Raw genomic sequence first — 21,500 nt, 5'->3', positions numbered from 1 at the left:
AAATTAGATGTCCACAACAGGTGAACAGATGAATGAAGCCTCTGCTTTTCTTTGTGGTTCTTTCACTGAATTCTAAAAATATCTGACAGGTGGAAATTATTAGACTCATTTTCTACTCAGTACTGGTTAAAGAGCAGATTTGAGAAAATTGTATACAAGGCTTGAATACCAGTTCTTTCTCAACTTCTTCACTTTCAGTGTATTTATTATCTTTTTCTATGTGTAAGTAAAAAATATTCACTTCTTTGCTTATTTAATGGGCTAGGATTTTCTTCATGCATGCATTCATAACTCCTTCAGTTAGACATTAGTACAATCTTTCCTAATTATGCATTAACTAATATTAATGAACACTAAGTCAAATATACAAATTAGCAGTAATATTGATCAGAAAATGCAAGACAATGAATCACAGACATAATTTTATTATTAATGTAAATGTGTGGATATTTATATTTACTACTACTCATAACAACTGCTGTTGTTATTTATTTGTAATGTTAAATAACATCTTTGTCAAATAATCAATATTCAGACTCATTTATCTTTAGCCTAGCATGGCTGGATTCAAGTTGCTTTGCAGTATTTCTGCCCATCTAGCCATCATCTGAAGTGTGAGAATGTATGAAGAATACTTCAATCTCTGCAGCTACAATCTTGTTTCCTTCCTCCAGATGAGTACAGTTAATCACATGTTTCCTAGGGACCACTTTTGCTGTGGCAGCTTATTGCGTCTACTGAGCACTAGCTATGAAAAGTCACAAATATCTCATAAGCAAATACATGCATTTAAAAAATTCTCACTCCTTTTTCACCGAGAGATGAATCTCTGTGCTGTTATAAGGCTGGTAAAAAAGGAAAACAAAACCACTTACTCGCAAAGAAATTCTACTGTAGACTGGAAATTAAACAGATTCAAAATAATAGGAAAATCAGTTTTAATAAAACCACAATACAAAGCATGGAGGAACATAGCAAATATAACATAGGGACAGTCATACCAGTCAATTGAACATCTTAATTCTTCTCCATTCCCAGCTGGGGAAGAGCAATGAGTGCCAAGAAATTCTGTCCTTCTTCACTTCTGTTAAAGCAAACATAGTTCCAGCTGCTTGTACGACTAAAGACCTGGAACAGACAGATCTGTTCTACCCCACTTCTTCAACCTTGGTAAATTATTTCTTTGCAATGTAATCAAAAGTTGGGGGAGAAAAGAATTTAATACCTTTCAAGTAATGTCAAATTTGCTGGTAGCAAGTTTTAATTGCAATTATAGTTGTAAATACCCATTTTGATGCTTTCATCTGGGCTTTGATTTTTTTTTTTTCTTTTTCCTTTCTCTTTTTCTGGGAAGCTACATGGAAAAGACATGTCACTCACAATAATTTATCCAGTTATCCTGCATAAATTACAGAAGAATGTGTTTCATTTACAAAGGTGTTTTTCTCTTGGTGTTTATGGGCACACGATTAACAAGGGAAAAAACTGTGAGAAGCTCTAATCTGTATGGATACAGAATTTTCATTACTTCTTTGTAAGAAGTGAAGCCACAGCTTTCCAGGAAGATCACAAATGAGTTTATTGATCCCAGGGATATTTAGAGAAATGAAAGTGGTGCAATTTATTTCTTTCTTCTTTCTTTTCTTCCTTACTTCAATGTAATTTCTTTCATTTGTTCACTATATAATTTTTTTTTTCTCCTAGACATTCATAAGTAGCTCCTTTCAAATTAGGGAAGAAAGTCCAATTTCTGAATCAAAGGCTACAAAAGTCATAAAGTCTGTAAACATATTCTCACAACTAGCCTAGAATACAGAAGCCATATAGCAAGAAACGCTACTGCCTTTTTCAGTCTGTCTTTTAAACAAAGGAGTATGACACATCTGCCCATGCCAGGTACCTAAGGTTATCTAAAACAAGAAGCAGGAATCTGATTCAGGTACTGGGCTGTAATATTACATTCAGAGTAACTACTGACTGATTTAAGCAGCTCTCCTGCTTTTGATTTAATATATTCATTGTTTTGAATCACAGGTACCAAATTTAGCTCTGTGAACTCCATCCCCATAGTGTGATGCCTAAAATGTACATATTATGATACTGACCATTGTAATTCCTAGCTCTTTATGAATATAGGTTTGACAAATTGAAATAGAACTCATCAAGACAAAACTAAATCAGTATTACACAGCCTCCAGCAACAGAACCTAGTAGCTTTTTTGGTCTTTAAAAAAATCTCAGATTTGGAAAAGTTTTGGGTTTTTTGTTTTGTTTTTTTTTTTAAGCTATAAAAACACCTGCCTTCCTGATCTTATCTTATATCATATATCTGTTTCTACAGTACTTTTTATTATCTGTATGGCAGTATACATTGATTCTGAATGTTTAGATATATTTTACACTGGGGAATCCAAAGAATATTGTAAGCTACTCCTTAAACATTTTCCTGTACTAATTGAAACAAAGTACTATATTCCTGAAGAGAAATTGCAGAAAAGTGCTCTGAATTTATTTTCATGATCCCTAAAGTTATATGTAGTAGTTTTATCGTACAAAGGTATTCAAAACTAAGGGACAATTTTTTGTCTTGACAGCTATAAAAATTTACGATGATAAAAGATATATGTTAACTGAATTGCAATAAAAGGTTGTTGTTGTTTTAATTTTTATTTTTCCCTACTTAGCTCCTACATGCCTCTAATCACGTCTAAAGATCTGTCTGTTGGACCTTCTCAAATCTATTCACCAATCTAAATATATCTATTGTGTCCTTTGCATGTCCAGCAATTTGACAGTGTAGCTCCAAGCTACGATGCTTTTCTTCCTTCAGAGATGTTTACCTTTACTAGTTCTAAAGTGGCTCTGCCCAGTATTTTGGGAAAATATATCTAAGACAAACTTTTCTGCTATTTCCCTCTCTTTCAGAACATACAGCCTCTCCTCAGTAGAGGGAAGTAGATATGAAAATTAGCTCAATTAGTTCAATTAGTTGTGATCTCCTCTCTATATACCCTGCCCCTACTGAGCTATAAAGAAATGTGCTTTCTTCTACACACAAACATAGAGCAAACATGAAAACTGTGCTTTAATATAGCCACGGATGTAGATATACACCCAAGAATGCAGATCAGGAGGCTGTAGCCTGTCTTACAGTAACAACACAGAGGGGCTCCATAGGGAATGAGAAGAAAGTCAAGTTATTGTGTGGATACATAGCTGAAAAGTAGGAACAAAAGCATGATTTTACTTCTATATGAGATACATGTTATACTTTAAGGGTCTAAGTTTTAAAATGCTGAAAAATTAGAGAAAAAGTTGCACAATAACGTTACATAAATTATTTAGGGTCTGGAGAAAATGTCTGACAGTAAGAGCATTAAAGAATTCAATCTATATGTCTTACTGAAGGAAGATAGAGAGATGAATTGATTATAGTGTATAAAAAACCTTCAGGCAAAGAAGACTGAACCATCGAACAAAGATTATGTTCTCTTTTTCTTCTCTTCAGTAAATTTCAGACACCTCTCTACTTTTTCACTCCAGGTATAACTAATGAACTTTGTGAAATCTATCTTAAAAAATCTCAAAAAAGGAAGCAGAATTTGGAAAACTGATCTACTGCAAATGTGAACATTTGCTGAACTCTGGAGATTTTGTATGAATAACCTAATTAAAGCAGTTAATGTCTCCAAATGGTGTGCCAACTCCTACACTGCCTTGTTTTCAGCAGGTGCCCTGGGAACCTTGTCTTCCCAGGGTTTCGTGTTGCTGGCTCTGCTGTGGGAAGTGTTGGATCTCTGAGCCCTGCCTGAAGCCTGGATCAAAGAAAATCTCATCTCCCTCGGCCAAGTCCTGGTGAAAGCCAAGGCTCCAAAGGACTATATGGCAGCAAATCAAAAACAACTTGCTCAAGACAGACTTTAGAGGATGCCTGCCCTAGCACCACAGATCTCAAAATTTTCTATTGCAGTCTGGTAAGTGGGCTAGCATGAAAACAAACATAAAGCTTTTGGGTTTTTTTGTGAAAATCAGATTAAAATTTCATCCAAGATGATGCTCTGTAGAATGTTTGGACTACACCAAAGCACCAGTGTTTTTCACATTAGCTCATTTCAATATTTCATTGGAAGATTTCTCACTGTCTTTTCCACCAAGTCTAACAGTTCAAGAAACAAGACTTCTTGTGTTTGAGATACAGAACTTGCTTTAAAATGCTTTTCTTGTTTGTCACAGCAAGGAGAGGGGAGGCCTTAAAACATATCCCGAAGAAGAATGGCTTATGTTTGCCAGGGCTGTAGCTTTGTTATAGAGAGTAAAAATCTTCAATTTCTCTTGAGCCCCAGCGTGGCAGTCAGTATTTCACCAATAAATATAGGCCTTGATCTTCAGGACCACGCTATGGATCTACTCTACATACAACTTACATGTGTTTAAACCTTATAGCCTTGATTATTTTTTTTTAAGTGATCTAATTCTGGTCCCATTGAAAGGTTTGACATTGTCAGAAACCCCTGCTTTTGTCTGAAAATTCATTCTACACCACTGAAGTCAGATGATACTTGCCATTGAGTTTGCTTGTTAAAGAAGTCTTTATGAGCACTGACTCGTGAATTAATAGAAGTGAGACAGCTACTACGTTTCCATTCAGTGTTTATTGAAAAGTTAAGAAGGAAAAATCAACAAAAGATGCAGTCCTTTTTGTGAAGCAGAAAGCTATGTGACTGAGTGATAATACATGCCAAAAGTAAACTTCATGCACTTGAAAACTTACAGGGAGATACAACCTCTTGATATACATCATTTAATAAAAATATTACAAACAAATTTGATTATAAGTTTTACATGAAAATCACAACAGAGGAGCATTCAGCATTAATGTGTAACATTTTTTCTACTCATACTGTGGTGAGCAATACTGTAAAATTACTTAAATGTCAGTGAAAAACACTTTCTTCAATGCCACATTATTTAATTTTTCAATTATTTAATTAATTTATTTTTCATCATTCCTTTTTCTACTATGTAAGAAATTTTTTGTTGTTGTTGTTTTAATTTTTGAATGAACGTTCTTTTCTTTTAATGCTGTAATGTCCTGGCATGGTGGTACCAGCACAGTCATATATAAACTACAGGCTGGTTAATGATTTGTTCACAAAAACAGTCTTAAATAATCTAGAAGGATCATAGAATGTAACTATGTACAAAAAAAAAGACATGTACATCTGAAATGCCAAATAATGCTGCTTCAGAGAGGGAAAGAAAGTGATAAATCTGACATAATTTGAGAACTCTTCCTGAAACTTAAATAGAAGAGTCTAATTGAAAGTTTACTTTACATTCTTTTTCACCCCCATTTAATGCTCATTAAGAATCCTGAATGATAAAATTAAATTGATTCTGCACTAAAATTCTATGATCCTTTTCAAAGTTAATGTAATGATACCATATTGTTCAGATTTTGGGCACCATTAATATGGTAGCATAATTAAAATGGAAGCTACATATTTTCTGGTCTGCATTTTCTACAGCGAGAAAGCCTACTAAAACTATATTCTGAGGAAGTGAAATATGGTTCTGAAGTGTAAACATAGAATGCTGGTTGTCATTGTCCATATGTCCAGTGTCTTTCTGCAGGTAATGCGAGATTAAGCACAGCCTACATTATTTTGCTCAAAAGTGTAAGAAAGTTGCTTAATTGACATGCTAAGAATCTATGAGTGTCCCATATTACTACATGATAAGATAGCCAAGTGTCACGGTTTAACACTGGCCCAACAATTAAACCGAGTAACAGACGCTCTCTATTAATCTCTCTCTCCTCCCTTATAAGAAAGGAGAGAGAATAAGGGAGAAAGACTTATGGGTTGGAAACTAAACTACACAACTTTAATGAAACAGTAATGATAAATAGAAAAAATTAATAAATATATACAAATATACAAGAAAAGGGATACCACATTCCTTCCCCCTTTCCCCCAATAGCTCTCATGTCACCACCGAGGCTGCAGGGCAGCCCTGGGAAAGTCCAGGCTGGACTCCTGGAGTCGGCAGCAGTTGGGAACTGGAGGCAGAAACACACAGATAAGGGCTGGCACGGATCAGGAGCACAGGCAGACAAACGGACGGGATCCTTCCAGGGTGCCGGGGTGAAGGAAAGGGAAGCTGGAAAGGCAGGCAGCTGGAAGCTGGAAGCAGGAAATCTGGCTTGGCCCTCGTGATCCCTCAAATTTATACTGAGGATGACGTATATGGGATGGAATACTCTGTTTGGTCAATTCTGGCATCTGTCTTGTCCATTCCTCCCCAAAGGAGGGATGCAGGTGGGACCTCTTTATGTTTTCTTCAGAGCTGAGCAGTGTCCTTGGCTCTGCATACCAGTCTCTAGCAGTAACTATAAACATCAAGTGTTATCAGTCCTAGAAACACACACTGTCTGAGAAACTTGCTCTTAATTTCAGCAAGTGCAACTACTTACAAGAGACTTAGCTAAAAGCAAAAGTACAAGACAGAAAATCACCTTTATCCTGGCCCAAACCAGGACACCAAGAATCACACTAGGTTATTAATTAGCACTACCATACAATATAGCCACAGTTCATTCAGGAAACCTTTGAAATTTCTTCAGCTGTAGAAAGAGATGTGTACATGCTAAGAACTGATGTATTTTTCCTGTGCGTTGTAGTACACAGAAGGAACTGTGTGATGTACCTGAGCTTTTTTGACAGGAAAGGTATGATACTAAAGAGAATACAAGATGAATTAGCCATTAAGTTGAGAGAGGAAAAAAAGATAATCACTATGAGCATAAACAGAGAATTCAATCATCTGGTTCAATAATTAAACCTGAAGAAATGGACAACACAAAAATAAAAAAGATGGCATGTCTCAATTAGCAAGGTGACCTGCTATGGAAACTTCAGGAAAAATATGATGATTCTAAGGATCTACTTCTACTTTGAAATCAATGCCAGAAGTCCTGCTAAAATCACTGTGAGCAGAAACAAAGCCTAAGCAATGAAAGGAAGAGTCTGGCAATATTTCAGCACTACATTAGTTTTAATGATTTGTGCAGTACCAAGTGTTTGGGTATCTGGGACTGAAAAATAAACAGTTTCTCTTGTTACATATTACTGCTAGAGGTATAGCCATTTACAAAGCATTACAACACATTCATAGATGTAGATTAAATATTGTGATTATACAAGTTTTCCTATTTGAAAAATAGGTAAATTAGCCTAGAAATACATTAAAACAGAAAAAAAATCAAACCATAACCCAAAGTCAAAATTGTAGAAGGACTCTGCTGCTAGTATTTATCAACAAAATGCCTTATTATTGTTTTTTCCACATTTTTGTCACACAGAAGTTTACAAAGCTGTAACTTAGAGAAAATGTTTTGCTTTCATAAACAAACAATGTAATAAGGAACCAGCTCAAGGTATAATTCTTAGGAAATCCATTGCAAATTAGCTGTCTGGTTTCACAGAAACCTCTTGAGAAGGTTGGCAATACTTTCTCTGATACTATTGTGCAAAAAATCCAGCTGCATCATTTTGATCACAGATTGGATGTTGAGAGTTTTAGGGGAAACTTCCAGGCTTATTGAACTAGTGATTTCAGTTAAGTCAGTTTTTCATCCTCAGACACTGGTTTCTGAGTCTTTTACATTTAGATGCAAAAACTAATAAAATTTTGGATTTACAGGAGGAAGTAGTGTAGCTTGGCAAAATCTGGATGGTAGAGGCAAACTGAAATCAGTGACAATTTATACCTAATTGTTACATTGCAGGACAGCTCAGTTGCAAAGTAACCATTCAGCTATCGGGGCACCTCTGTAAATGGGAAATGGTCAGTCAGCCAGCTTAAAATGAGCCATTCCTTTTGATAAATCAGGGTCCAGAAGTTACCAAGGAAGGAATTAAGGAAATTTTTTAAAAGCCCTGCTCAGAATTAATTTTGAGGGAACTTTGTTTTCAAAACTGAAGTTAACAGATAAAGTTCTTGGCATGGCTATGGTGATAGTTGCGTCCCCTCTTCATTCCACAGTCAGAGTTGTTCTGAGAGAAACAACCTTAAGGAAAAGCCTTGGGCCATTTCCAGAAAGTTTTATAGCTACACAGAGAAGAAACTTCTTTGCATAGAGAAGAAATTACTGTAGCATCAAAGGAAATCAAAAGAAAATCTCTTCAGACAGACTAACTCAAGCTTAGAATGCATGTTTTCTATATATTTTTTCCTTAGGACAAACTGGGTTTTCTTGTGATAGTCTTTTTCTGATAGTCTCAATAAAATGAAGAAGTTGGATATCTAAGCACATGACAAAAGATTTTCAAGGTCTTCAGTGACAGGAAGCAGAAGTGTAAGTCTGAAATTTTCTAAGAAGATAAATTATGTTATATTCTGTTGCTATGGAGTAGCATAGCACTGGCATATGACAGGAGAATACACTTTAAAACAAAGAAAAGAAAAAAGAAACTGTAGCTTGGTTTCATGAAAAAAAAAAAATTAATGTTATCATATGGAAGAAGTCTTATGAAATATATTTACACATTTAAGCTGTGGTCACCCCTTTGATATTCTTTTCCAAAGAGATATTCTGCAGCTTCTTCTTTCTGTAGAGGACTGCTGGTTATGTTTTCAGATCTATTCAGATGTGCCTGAAAATAGAACAGTAAGATTAAAAGTGTATAAATGAAACCCCTGACATTAAAATCCTGAAAGTTACTAAAATACCATTTTATCTAGTAAATATCTTGGGATTGGAAGTCACTTTTTAACACATCTTAATAACTTTAGCAAAATTATTTTTTCTTGAAAAACTGACCATATATTAATGCTATTATTTGAATTTTCATCACAAGCTTATTTAGTTTATAAATTGATAACATGTAATTTTTTTTTACTATAAAATCATGAAAAGGAGAGAATTGGGTACTAGCCAAATGTGAGGAAGTACCTAGATATAAATTTCTGAATGGTACTCAGATTAATGCAACATCAAAATTGTACAGGTTCATTTGATAAATACCCTTTTCCCCTTTCAACATCTTTTCAGCTCTCTGTCTGAAAATCAGCTTATACATCCGGAAGAAGTTTGGCGTTTTTTACAACCATTGTGTATTTTTTATAACACTATTGACAAGTCAGGACAATGTAGTTTTATATCAACATTCCAGTTTCAGGAACTACTGCTTCATGACCACAGACTCATCAAAAGGCTAGGGTTGGAAGGGACCTTAAATACCACCCAGTTCCAACCCCTTGCCATGGGTAGGGACACCTCTCACAAGACCAGGTTGTTCAAAGCCCCATGCAGCCCGGCCTGGAACATTTCCAGGCAGGGGGCATCCACAACCTCCCTAAGGAACCCATGCCAGTGTGTCACCATGCTCAAAATAAAGAATTTCCTCCAAATGTCTAATACAAGTCTCCCCTCTTCAAGCTTTAAACCATTTCCCTTTGTCCTCTCACAAAAAGACAAATCCCAGCTTTCTTGCAGGCCCCCTTCAGGTATTGAAAAGCCACTCTAAGGTCACCTCAGAGCCTTCTCTTTTCCAGACTGAACAACCCCAACTTCCTCAGCCTGTCTTCATAGGGGAGGTACTCTGGTACTTTGATCATTTTAGTGGCTCTCCTCTGAACACTCTCTGGGAGTTCTGTGTCCTTCTTATGTTGGAGGATCCAGAACTGGAAACAGTACTCCAGGTGGGGTTACACAACATCAGAGTAGAGGGGGAGAATCACCTCCCTCAAGTGGCTGCCTGTGCTTTTTTATAATGCAGCCCTGGATACATGAATCTATATTTTATAAGCAAATGTAGGCTGACTCGATGGATCTGACTTTTTTTCTCAAACCTAGTTTTGGCATGTTAGAGTTGGATACATGTATGGGGATATGTATATATATTAATATATAATATTAAATTTTAACGTCTAAATTCTTTCTAGACTGTAGTTAATAGATAATAGCTAAATTTGTCTCCTTCTTGCTGTGAAAATCACTATTTCTTGCTTAAATATTTTACAAGGATGAAAGTCAGAAAACTTAAAGCTTTTTATGCCTCTTCCCTTCATGTATTATAGTGAAAATTCTGGATTGCTCTTCTAGAGGTTTTAAAAAGTTAAAAAGAAAAGGTGAGGAAGAAAAGAAAAAGGGAAAAGAAATATAAAAGACTTAATCCTAAATTTTTTGGTTTTATTTTCTGGGTTTGGGTTTGGTTGGTTTTTAGTTTGGGGTTGGTTTTTTTTGTTGTTGTTGTTGCTGTTTTTTTTGTTTGGTTTTCAGCAGAAAGGAACGTTCAGATACATTCCCTTAATTATACTATTTTTCTCAGAAGTTTAGCTATGTTTATATTAAAATCCCTTTAATTTACCCCATCTATAGGCAAAATCTATATTTTCTAAGTAATTTGTAAAAAATGCCCCAGCTTGAGAATTTTGAATGTAGTCTTTTCTATTCTGCAACTATTCTCTCACGCTCAGCTAACAAAGCTGTCTATATCAATGAATAGGGTCGTCAACTCTCAAATGTGTTTTTTTTCTCAGGACACTAAAGCCTGTTTATGTCTTTGGCTTTGGTAGCTATAGAGTCTGCAGCATTATGTATGTGAGGCTTGAGCAGAATGTTAATGATAGTAGATATTTTAGACTACATTACATCAAGAAAACACAAAAAGAGTTTCTGATAAGCTATAGTTACACTGCCTGGTTTTAATACACATTTCAAAGCCAAATGTAAATGACAAAGACATAGTCGTGTTTAAAATTGTATCAAACAATGCACAGTAAATAAATGTCTGATTTGTTTCATTTGTTGCCCAAACAGCAACAATATGCACAGAAGTGTTAGATGCAGAGGGATGGGGGGGAGAGAGAAAGGAAAAAGGAAAAAAGAAGAAAGCTGCTTTTCAACCTGAAATCCTCAACCCCCAAGTATGGCTTAAAGTATGATTGCTTGTAGGGATGTTTGTATAAAATGTTAATGCTTTTCCAAAGAAAAATAATACCCTGCTTCCTTTTTAGTTGTATGAATTCTGCATTCCATAATTTCATGGCATCATCTCAAGCATGAATTGTCAGATCTGTTTAAATTTTCTGTCACGGATGGTGGCTTTCAATCACACTGCCAAGTAGAGCACCGTGGTGAGTAGGAGACATTGTAGGTGAATTCACAGAGTTTCCTTTAATTATCCTTTCCTGTACACATAACAGTTTCTGGATTTAGAGACAGCCTTTTCTTTATCATTTTAAAATTTAATAATGTATTTTTCTTTCATCAGGGCATTGAGTGCTTGCCCATGCTGAAAATCATGTTATAAACAATGACAGGAGTAATGACTAAGGTCCATATACATGTCACAGCACCAAAACACAATCCTCCAGCCTCATGATCATGTTAATGTTCAGAGTACAAATTAGAGGAAATAAATACCTATCAGTCAAGGCAGAAATCTGTGCACATTTTAAAGTATTTTAATAAGAGATTTTACACAATATGGTAAACGTTTCACTGTGAGAAAAATAAACAATTATTCAAATTTTTGACAAAGATGCTTATAAATTGGAAAGCAAAGATAGGGTTTTTTTCCCATTGAAATGAAAAAAGCTATAAAACTCATGGGAAAAAAAAAAAGCCCACAAACCTGATTACCTTGTGATCTAAGCTATATTAGGTAGTTGACAGAAATTTATGACATATTACCATGGCAACAATGGACTATCTCAAGAGTTGTATTGCTTGTGAAGGGAATAAATTCTCAGGATCCATTATAATGCTTATAATTATCGCTCAAATCGTTATGTTCTGTAAAAATTGAAAGCTGCCTTTTTCTTTAATTCTTTTTGTCCTCTTCATACTTTTAAAATTTTTTTTTCTTAATTATTTTTTTCCAATAAGAAAGGGTTTTTTCTTGACACTGTAAGGGGTTGTACCTGTGATAAGTACTCAAGTAATCCACTAGATGGAGCATCTACCATGTCTGGGAAAACAAACAAACAAAAAAAAAAAACAACAACAAATCAAGACAAACAAAAAAATTGAGGAAGCTACTTTTCACAAGTATGTGTTAAAGCCACTGAAAGTTTAGTGGAGTGGCAAAGCAAACTGCAATCTATTTAACTTCTGTTTACAAGACAGTATTTGATTTGGCCTCAACTACCAGAATAAAAAAAAATTTCATATCTACACAACGGTGATGGAGTCTAGTTGGGGAATGATTTAATTTAAAAAAAGAAAAATAAGAAAAAAAAAAACCAACCAACAATGAGAGGAGGGAAGAGAGAAATTATTTCAAAACTCTCCAGTAAAATTTCAGAGTTGTCCTTAATTCTTACTGATTTCGAATGTTTTGATTTAGATATGCAACCTGTAGAAATCTTTGGAGGACTGTTTAGATTAATCCTGCAAAGCAGTTATTTATATGGAAAATAAAAACAAACTATAAAGAAGCCCATATAGGGTAGGGTGAGTGAGAAAAGGGGGGGAAAAACGAAAGATGCACTTTAATGAAAGAGAAACAGCAGTGGACATTGTATTGCCATAGGATGTCTGTGAAAATCAGTCAGGAGCTCCAAAGCGTTCTTTCAGTTCAGTGAGCTCTGAGAAAGTAGAGCTCAACAGCTGTGAGTTCAGAGGTAGTAGGTCTGTGCTGATCTGCTCAATCCACAGGCTTGGGCAAACCAATGATGTGCATCTTCTGTGAGGTTCGAATCCAAAGGATGCTAAGTTAGTTCCCTTACTCCCTCCTACCTTTTCCCCCTTACCCCTGCACACAAGACATTTACTTTTGGCAGATATAGAAGAATGGATTTTCTGTAAGCTGGCTTTTGGCCAGGTTAATTTATGCATACACAAACTTATGCTTCACTAATTTACTAAACCCCATCATTTAAGCCTGTTCAAATGTGCAGCTGTTTAAATGAGGTTGGAAGCAATTTTGCCGCATGATGCTGATGTCAGTTAAAAGCTCGGTATTAGCAAAATGAGAAGGCATCAACAGAGTGTGTCTGCTACAGTGATCTGTGTTCCCCAGTGTCTAATGGATCAGGGAGACAGATATGCCTAGCTCGTTGGCCTGTAAAGTTAAATTCAGATCTATTAACTATTACACACACGCCTGTATACGAGGGGAAGCATTTGAAGTAGAATGAGAATTAGTTAGGTTCTGGCGAACATCCAGAGTGAGTCTGAATGGAGACTTTCAGGAAAAGCAGGATACAAAACTGCCAAGTGTGAAAATGGTTGCAAACGATGGTTTATGTATTTAAAAAAAAAAAGTGTTCAGAAATCTAAACATATTTCATCCTAGCCTTTCCCAGGCTGTAATCCCATAAAAATAAAATTCCATGCTGTACAAAGGCTGTGGATAAGATCTGCATCAGTTCTGGATACTAATTATCAGCTTCATGAGATGATGAAAATGGAAATTTCTTTTAGATAAAATAAAATACTCTTCATTATGCAAATAATGGTTTCTAAGAAAACAGTACAGGCTTGTTTATTTGCAAATGGGTCTGCCTCTCTTTGAACCAAGTAAGTAAATATTTTCTTTTGCTGGGTTAGTTGTATCTATGACAGATATTACTTCCATTATGCATATTTTAGGTATGAGGAGACAGATACAAAGCTTCAGAATTATTTTTCTTTAAACAATATAAAGAAAACATCATGCAGGATCTGCTTTTAACTATCATTTTTGGCAAATACCAGGCAAAAAGGGAACTAAAAATATATAAGTAAACATTGACCAAAGGCTGCTTATTACAAGCTTGAAATTTTACAAAAACCTGTTGAAATTTGGATTAGACTGTTAAAGCTAATAGTTAGTCTAATAACACTACATAGATTCTTACTATTGTGTCTGACAGACAGATAATTATTTTAATGTTTTGAAGGCTTATTTGCTGTATTTTGTGATCTTAAAATAAGTAAAATTAGAAAAATCCGGGAAGTTTGAAGAGTGTTCTTTCTTCACAGGTCCTACTGAAGCAGCATTTTTCAGTTCCTGCCTTAGAGCACTCCTATCTATGCAATTGCTGGAGTATTTAGGCGTGGCTGATCTGAGACTGAAACAGAAACCCTTGTGTTTTCCAGCTTTTTCTGATGTTAAATTAAAAAATGGAATAAAAACTTCCGATTGTCTTTGTTTTGTATTTGGGATTTTTTTCAGAATTTTCTGCTGTCAGCTTGTGTTCAGTTTTGCTAAAAATTTAATGGATATATTTTTATTACCTCTAGCTGCAGCTGGGTTGAGATCTCTTGAATCTGACAGGCTGCTATACTGATTCAGTGAGAGGTAGTTACAAAATTAGTTATTTTATAGAAACATACAATCTGAGATGAGAAGAACATAACTGTTTCTGGCCTTTTTAAACATGAGTTGTTGACTTTTTTAGTCATAATTACTTCTTTGGAGCTATTATGCTCTCATGTAAATATGTATTTAGAGGCATTTTAGAAATGGGATTAGCAGACCATGACTATGCTGAAGAATTTACACGACATATGCAGTAAAGCTGACAATAGTTATGTATAAACCACTCTGAATGTCTTAGCTGCTTAACTTCCACAATACAGCAAAAGACAGAGAAAGCACTGTGAATGAGGACAAAATCATGTTTATAGTATTCATATAAACAGTTATGTAAACTTAAAGCTGTGTCATTCCCACACATTCTCAGGGACAGTAGCTAATTCCAAAGGATACACCTGTCAGAAAGCCTAAAGTTAGTGAAAGTAATACAGCAGAAGAAAACTCAACAGCTTTCTCATCTCTTAGGTAGTCTACAATAATGTATTTTGAAATGTGGGAATACAAACAGTTTGGGAAATAAGCAGAATCTTACTAAGGCAAATTTAACTTCAGAGAAGAGGGCTGAGGTCACAGTTAAGACACTGAACTGGTATCCTGGGTCAACAATAAATCTTAAATGTGTGTCACAGAACTAAAGTATCATTCAAATCTCAGTATATTTAAACTGGTTTTATATGACTGTTCAAGTGAGATTTGCTCTTTTGGTGACATGGATGTGTCACAGAATCATAGAATAATAAAATGGTTTGGGTTGGAAGAGGAATTAAAAATCATCTAGTTGCAACACCCTTGTCATGGGTAGGGATGCCTGCCACTAGATCATGTTGGTCAAGCCCCATCACCCCTAGGACAGAACTCTTCCAGGGAGGGGGCATCTACAACTTCTCTGGGAAACCCATTCTGGTGTCTCACCATCCTCACACTAAAGAATTTCTTCCTATTGTCTGACCTAAATCTACCCTCTTTCGTCTTAAAACCATTACCCCTCTCACTGTCACTACATTCCCTTGTGAAAAGCCCCTCCCTAGGTTTCTTGTAGGCCCCTTTAGGTACTGGAAGGGTGTTCTGAGATCTCCACAGAGCCTTCTCTTCTGCAGGCTGAACACCTCAACTCCCTCCATCTGTCCTCGTAAGAGAAGTGCTCCAGTCCCCTGATCATCTTTGTGGCCCTCCTTTGGACTCACTCCAACAGCTCCATGTCCTTCTTGTGTTGGGAATTCCAGAGCTGCACACAGTACAGCAGGTGGGGTCTCACAAGAGAGAAGGAGAATCTCCCCCCTTGACCTGCTGACTGTTTGTTTTTTAATACAGCCCAGGATACAGTTGGCTTCCTGGGCTGCTCATGCTGACCTTCTCATTAATCAATACCCCTAAGTCATTTTCCTCAGGCCTATTCTCAATCCATTCTCCATCCAACATTTATCTGTGCTTGCAATTGCCATAATCCATGTGCACGACCTGGCACTTGGAGTTATTGAACTTCATGTGATTTGCACAGCCCACCACTTAAGCATCCCTTCCCTCCAGAGTGTTTACCACACCACACAGCTTGGTGTCACCAGCAAACTTGCTGAAGGTGCACCCAATTCCACTGTCCATGTCATCAACAAAGATGTTAAATGACACCAGTCCCAATACCAACCCCTGAAGACTGGCACTCATCACTGATCTCTACTTGGACATTGATCTATTGACTGTAACTTCAAATACAATCATTCAGCTAATCTAGTAGTTGAATGACAGAGCAAAATTATTTATGAAAGGAACTAAAGGTAAATTAGGAGATAAACCATTCATGAATCAGGATCATATGACTTGTATAAACATGTGTTTAATGTGCCAACATTAAGTGGTATGGTTAGCTCTTGGACACTGAACAGTTGTTTTTCTGAAAGTTAGCAGACCATACACTTCAATATGACATCAAATATAGTATTTCTGTATGCATTGCTCTGAATAATATACAGCAAAAAAGGATGGGTAATGAACCCAGGAGCTCCTTCAATTATTTCTACAGCTATGGGATGAAGAGGAACAGACATTTTGTTATGTAAGATCTTTCATCTCATTAACACAATCACCTTGTAATATGGTAAGAGGACTCTTACTAAATTCTATGGGAATTAGTCTTATATACAGTCCCTTTAAGAACCAATTAATCAGTTTTTGAAGCCTGAAATGTGTATCACTGTTTTTATCTTTTTGTATTCTTATACAAAATGCTTTTCTACTGCTACCAACTTCTTTAATATCTCACTGTGAATATTTTACTATTTAAATTCTTCTCATTACAAGTTTAGGAAAAGCAGCTTTAGAAATCATGTTCAAGGACAAGCTATATTCATCTGTCCTGCTATGGGGCAAGGAGGTAGTCTAAAAGATCTTTTAAGAACTCATTTCTTTCATGATTAGATGATTTTCTCCAAAAATCAGGTCATTTTCTAGTAGCATTTGAATTATTGAAAAATAAATTATGCACAAAGTTGTAATTAAAAATAAGTTTTTGTTGCATTAGATGTGGAAATTTATAAAGAAGGAATAGATTTTATTCCAACTGAAATAAAAAACTGTGAAATTTCTCCCAAAATAAAATTTTGATGTCACCATGTTTTTCATTTCAAAATTAATTTTAGAAATGACATTTGATTTGAAAATGGATGTTGTTTAAAGTAATATTTTAAAGCTGAGGGAGCTGGGGTTGTTCAGCCTGGAGAAAAGAAGGCTCTGCGGAGACCTAAAAGTGACCTTCCAGTACCTGAAGTGGGCCTACAGGAGGGCTAGAGAGGGACTGTTTGTGAGGGCCTGGAGTGACAGGACGAGGGGCATTGGCTTCAAATGAGAGAAGAGCAGATTTAGACTGGACGTTAGCAAAAATTTCTTTGCCGTGAGGGTAGTGGAAAAATGGAACCGGTTGCCCAGGGAGACAGTTGAGACATATCGCCATTGCTGGCGATATCACTCGCTGAAAGATGGGCTGCAGTGCAGGTCAGCCCTGACTGGGGGGAAGATTCACTACAAAAAAGGCTGGTGAAAGGACTCTTTTGGGGGGCTTTTTGAAGCCGGGAGAACACCCAGCCCATGCCTAAGAATTCTGACAGCATTTTGTGGGCAGGCTGTTGGGGCGGCATAGGTGGAGCCAACACCACCCGCAGCCTCTCACACTCTGACCAAAAGTGGCCACGTGGAGTGCAGTGACCTGCGTGGCAGAACGGGGTGCGGCACCATGCGTGGCACCTTGGTCAGGCAGGGTGACGGGGGTTGTGGTGCTGAGAGGGCACTAACTCACCAAGGTAACAAAGATATCCACTTGGCTGAAGACAATGGCACCTCTGAGCTCTGCAGACTCTCGTGCTCATGCAGCTTTCCAGACTGGTGTCTCCCGGGAAAATGCCACCACCCAGGTATCAGGCTGTGGCCAACACACACAACACTGTTGGATGGTAGCAGTAAGCATGCCTGGGAGGTGTGCACAGGCGGAGGAACTCCCCCGCCTAGCAATGGAGCTCTGGGAGGAGGAAGGCAGGCTGAGGGCCACAGGGGACTGTGAGAGGGAAACATGAAAATGGTGGAGTTTACTATTTTGTGTGGAGGAATCATAGAATCATAGAATCATAGAATTAGCCGGGTTGGAAGGGACCTCAGAGATCATCTAGTCCAACCCTTGACTCACCGGAGCAGTTGCTAGACCATGGCACTGAGTGCCACATCCAGTCTTTTTTTAAATGTCTCCAGGGACGGAGAACCTACCACCTCACCGGGCAGTCCATTCCATAGCCTAATCACCCTCTCCGTGAAGAAATTCTTTCTAATATCTAACCTAAAACTCCCCTGGCACAACTTAAGACTGTGTCCTCTTGTCTTGTTGAGGGTCGTCTGTGAAAAGAGTCCAGCTCCCACCTCGCTACAGCCTCCTTTCAGGTAGTTGTAGACAGCAATGAGGTCTCCCCTGAGCCTCCTCTTCTTCAGGCTGAACAGCCCCAGCTCTCTCAGCCTCTCCTCATAGGGCCTGTGCTCGAGTCCCTTCACCAGCCTGGTTGCCCTCCTTTGGACCTGTTCCAGGACCTCTACATCCTTCTTAAACTGAGGGGCCCAGAACTGGACACAGTACTCGAGGTGTGGCCTCACCAGCGCTGAGTACAGGGGAAGAATCACCTCCCTGGACCTGCTGGTGACGCTGTTTCTGATACAGGCCAGGATGCCATTGGCCTTCTTGGCCATCTGGGCACACTGCTGGCTCATGTTCATGGAAGTAGAGAAATAAGTAAGATTACAACCCTGGACCACAGGAATGCAAATTTTATCCTCTTCAAAGATCACAGAATCACCACATTTGGAAAAGATGTCTAAGATCACCACATCCAACTCTTTAGATATAGTTTAAACCTCCCCTCGTGCAACTTCAGGCTATTTCCTCTAGTTCTATCATTGTTCATTTGAGAGAAGAGGCCAACACCCACCTCCCTACAATCTGCTTTCAGGTAGTTGTAGAGAACAATAAGGTCTTCTCTCAGCCTTGTCTTCTCTAAACTAAACAATATAAATTCCCTCAGCCTCTCCTCATAGGGCTTGTTCTCCAGACCCTTCACCAGCTTGGTTGCCTTTCTCTGAATTCACTCTAGCAGCTCAGTGTCTTGTAGTGAGGAGCCCAGACCTGCAGACAGTACTTGAGGTGCTCTCTCACCAGTGCCACAGGCCAGGGGCAGCAGCAGGAGCCCTGGGGAGAGTTCTCTTTTCTTTGTAGGGGCCTGGGTGCCCTGGAATGGGTTTGCCCCAAGTGAGGGGTCATGCCTTGGTTCTGGATGCCATTCACCATGGTTCTGGTGTCATTCAGTGAGCTCTCACTGGCCCAAGAAAATCTGTGGGAGAGGGTGTAAGTCTCATGCTGGGCCACACTAGTATCCACAGCAGGTCTCCAAGGTAAACATCCCCTGGCACACTGGAACAAAGTAATTAAGGGAAGTCAACAGGCCAAATCCATAACCCTGGGGTAAGAACTGGCCCTAAGGGATGGGTCAGTTGCTCTGGAGCGCAAAGCGGGGCCGAAAGTCTGCTGGGCCCTTCCCTTGGATTGCCCCAGCTGCCCCCTGCCCCCAGCCCACTATCCCTTCTGCCCACCGCCGCCCTCCTGCCCGGTGCCTCAGCAGCAGCCATACTCTGCCTCGCTCCGGCCCTTTCAGTGCACACTCAGTGGTGGGAGACAGAGGGTTCCTGTTCAGCTCAGCTGTCACCAGTGTCTGTGTGTTGTTCTGCTGGGGAGGGTCCCCTGTGGATGCCCATGAGAACCAGGCAACTTTGAAACTGTACTTGCTCCAAGCTCAAGACCAGTGTATCCCTATGAGGAAGAAACCAGAGGAGGTAGGAGACATGTGTGGGTGGGTAAGGGTCTTCTGGAAAAAATTAAGGGGGCAAAAGAAGTTTGCAGAATGTGGAAAGCAGGACTGGCCACTTGGGAGGAATATAGGAACATAGAGAATTCAGGGATGCAATGAAGAAATCTAAGGCACACCTGTAACTAAAACTCGTGAGTATCAAGGACAACAAGAAGGGTTTCTTCCAGTAAATCAATAAAAAAAGAAAGATTAGGGGAAATGTAGGCCCACTGATGACTGAGGCAGGTGCCCTCATGGCCGAAGACACAAGGGAAGGCAGAGTTACTGTGTAGGCAGCGGGTGCCGGGACTTGCCGGGTGGGGGGCCCGGACGGTGCTCGCCCCGCCTGTGCCCAGTTGGGGCTGGCCCAGGTGCGCATGCCCGGATTCGGCAGGGTGTGGTTCCAGAAGAGGTTCCAGAGCGAGGCGGACCGAAGTTAGCTCCCTGATACTAATCCGAACCAACACTAGCTCGATTGACTCTGCTCGTGAACCGAGCTCGCGCCCACGGCGAGATTCATCTCACGTAACATTACTGAATGCCTTCTTTGCTTCATTCTTCACTGTAAAAGCCTACCCTCTTGAATCCCAGGTCTGGAGATAAGAGATAAAGTATGTCAAGAAAACCTTCCTTCAGTAGAGGATGACTCTACTGACTGGAGTAGTCACTCCAGTCTCCAAAAAGGGGAAGAAGGAGGACCCAGTGAGCTACAGGCCAGTTAGTTTCATCTCTATCCCTGGCAGGGTGTTAGAAAAAATTGCTCTGAACATCGTAACAAAACATTTGAAAGCAAAGAATGTCATTAGGAGAAGTCAGTATGGATTCACCCAAGGGAAATCATGCTTGACCAACCTGATTGATTTCTGAGACATTGTTACAGGCTGGCTAGATCAGGGGACAGCAGTGGATGTTACCTACCTTGACTTCAGCGAGGCTTTTCATACTGTCTCCCATAACCTCATTAGGAAACTCAAGAAATGTGGGGTAAATGAGTGGACAATGAGGTGGATTGAGATCTGGCTGCGTGACAGAACTCAGAGGGTGGTGATCAATGCAGCAGGGTAGAGTAGGAAGCCTGTAAGCAGTGGTGTCCCCCAGGGACTTGTTCAACATGTTCATCAACAACCTGGACAAGGGGACAGAGTCTATCACGAGCAAGTCTGCTGATGATTACAAGGCTGGGAGGGGTGGCTGACACTACGGAGCACTGTGCTGCCACCCAGCATGATCTGGACAGTCTGGAGAGCTGGGCAGAGAAGAAGCTGATGGTGTTCAGTAACAGCAAGTGTAGGGTCCTGCATGTGGGGAGGAAGTACCCCAAGCGCCAATATAGGTTAGGGGTAGACCTGCTGGAAAGTAACCTAGAGGAGAAGGATCTTGGGGTCCTGATAGTAAATTATCCATGAGCCATCAGTGTGCCCTTGCTGCCAGGAAGGCCAATGGAATCGTAGGTTGCCTAAAGAAGACTGTGGCCAGTAGATTGAGGGAATTCATTCTCCCACTCTACTCTGCCCCGGTGAGGCTACAACTGGAATACTGCATCCAGTTCAACAGAGACTGGGAACTACTGGAGAGAGTCCAGTGGAGGGCAACAAAGATGGCTGGGGGACTGGAGCATCTCTTATGAGGAAAGGCTGGGCAAACTGGGACTCCTGAGCCTGGAGAAGAGAAGGCTGAGGGGAGACTTTGTTAATATCTACAAGTGCCTAAGGGGTGTGTGCAAGAAGATGGAGATAGGCTCTTCTCAGTAGTTCCCAGTGACAGAACAAGGGGCAATTGGCAGAAGCTGGAACATAGGTAATTCCATTTAAACAAAAGA

The 21,500-nt window shown here is 39.0% G+C and overlaps 1 long non-coding RNA gene across 1 annotated transcript; it reads left to right on the top strand.

Annotated features, from left to right (window-relative positions):
- The first annotated feature begins 3,720 nt into the window (after window positions 1–3,720).
- LOC139795560 (uncharacterized) lies at window positions 3,721–14,138 on the top strand. The gene is made up of 3 exons (XR_011725572.1): window positions 3,721–3,974; window positions 11,023–11,142; window positions 13,976–14,138. It is a non-coding gene; the product is annotated as an uncharacterized lncRNA (long non-coding RNA).
- Window positions 14,139–21,500: the final 7,362 nt, after the last annotated feature.

The sequence above is a fragment of the Heliangelus exortis genome, chromosome 3 (genome assembly GCF_036169615.1).
Source record: "Heliangelus exortis chromosome 3, bHelExo1.hap1, whole genome shotgun sequence".
In the NCBI taxonomy this organism is placed as follows: Eukaryota; Metazoa; Chordata; class Aves; order Apodiformes; family Trochilidae; genus Heliangelus; species Heliangelus exortis.
This window is presented reverse-complemented; position numbering and strand designations above follow the sequence as displayed.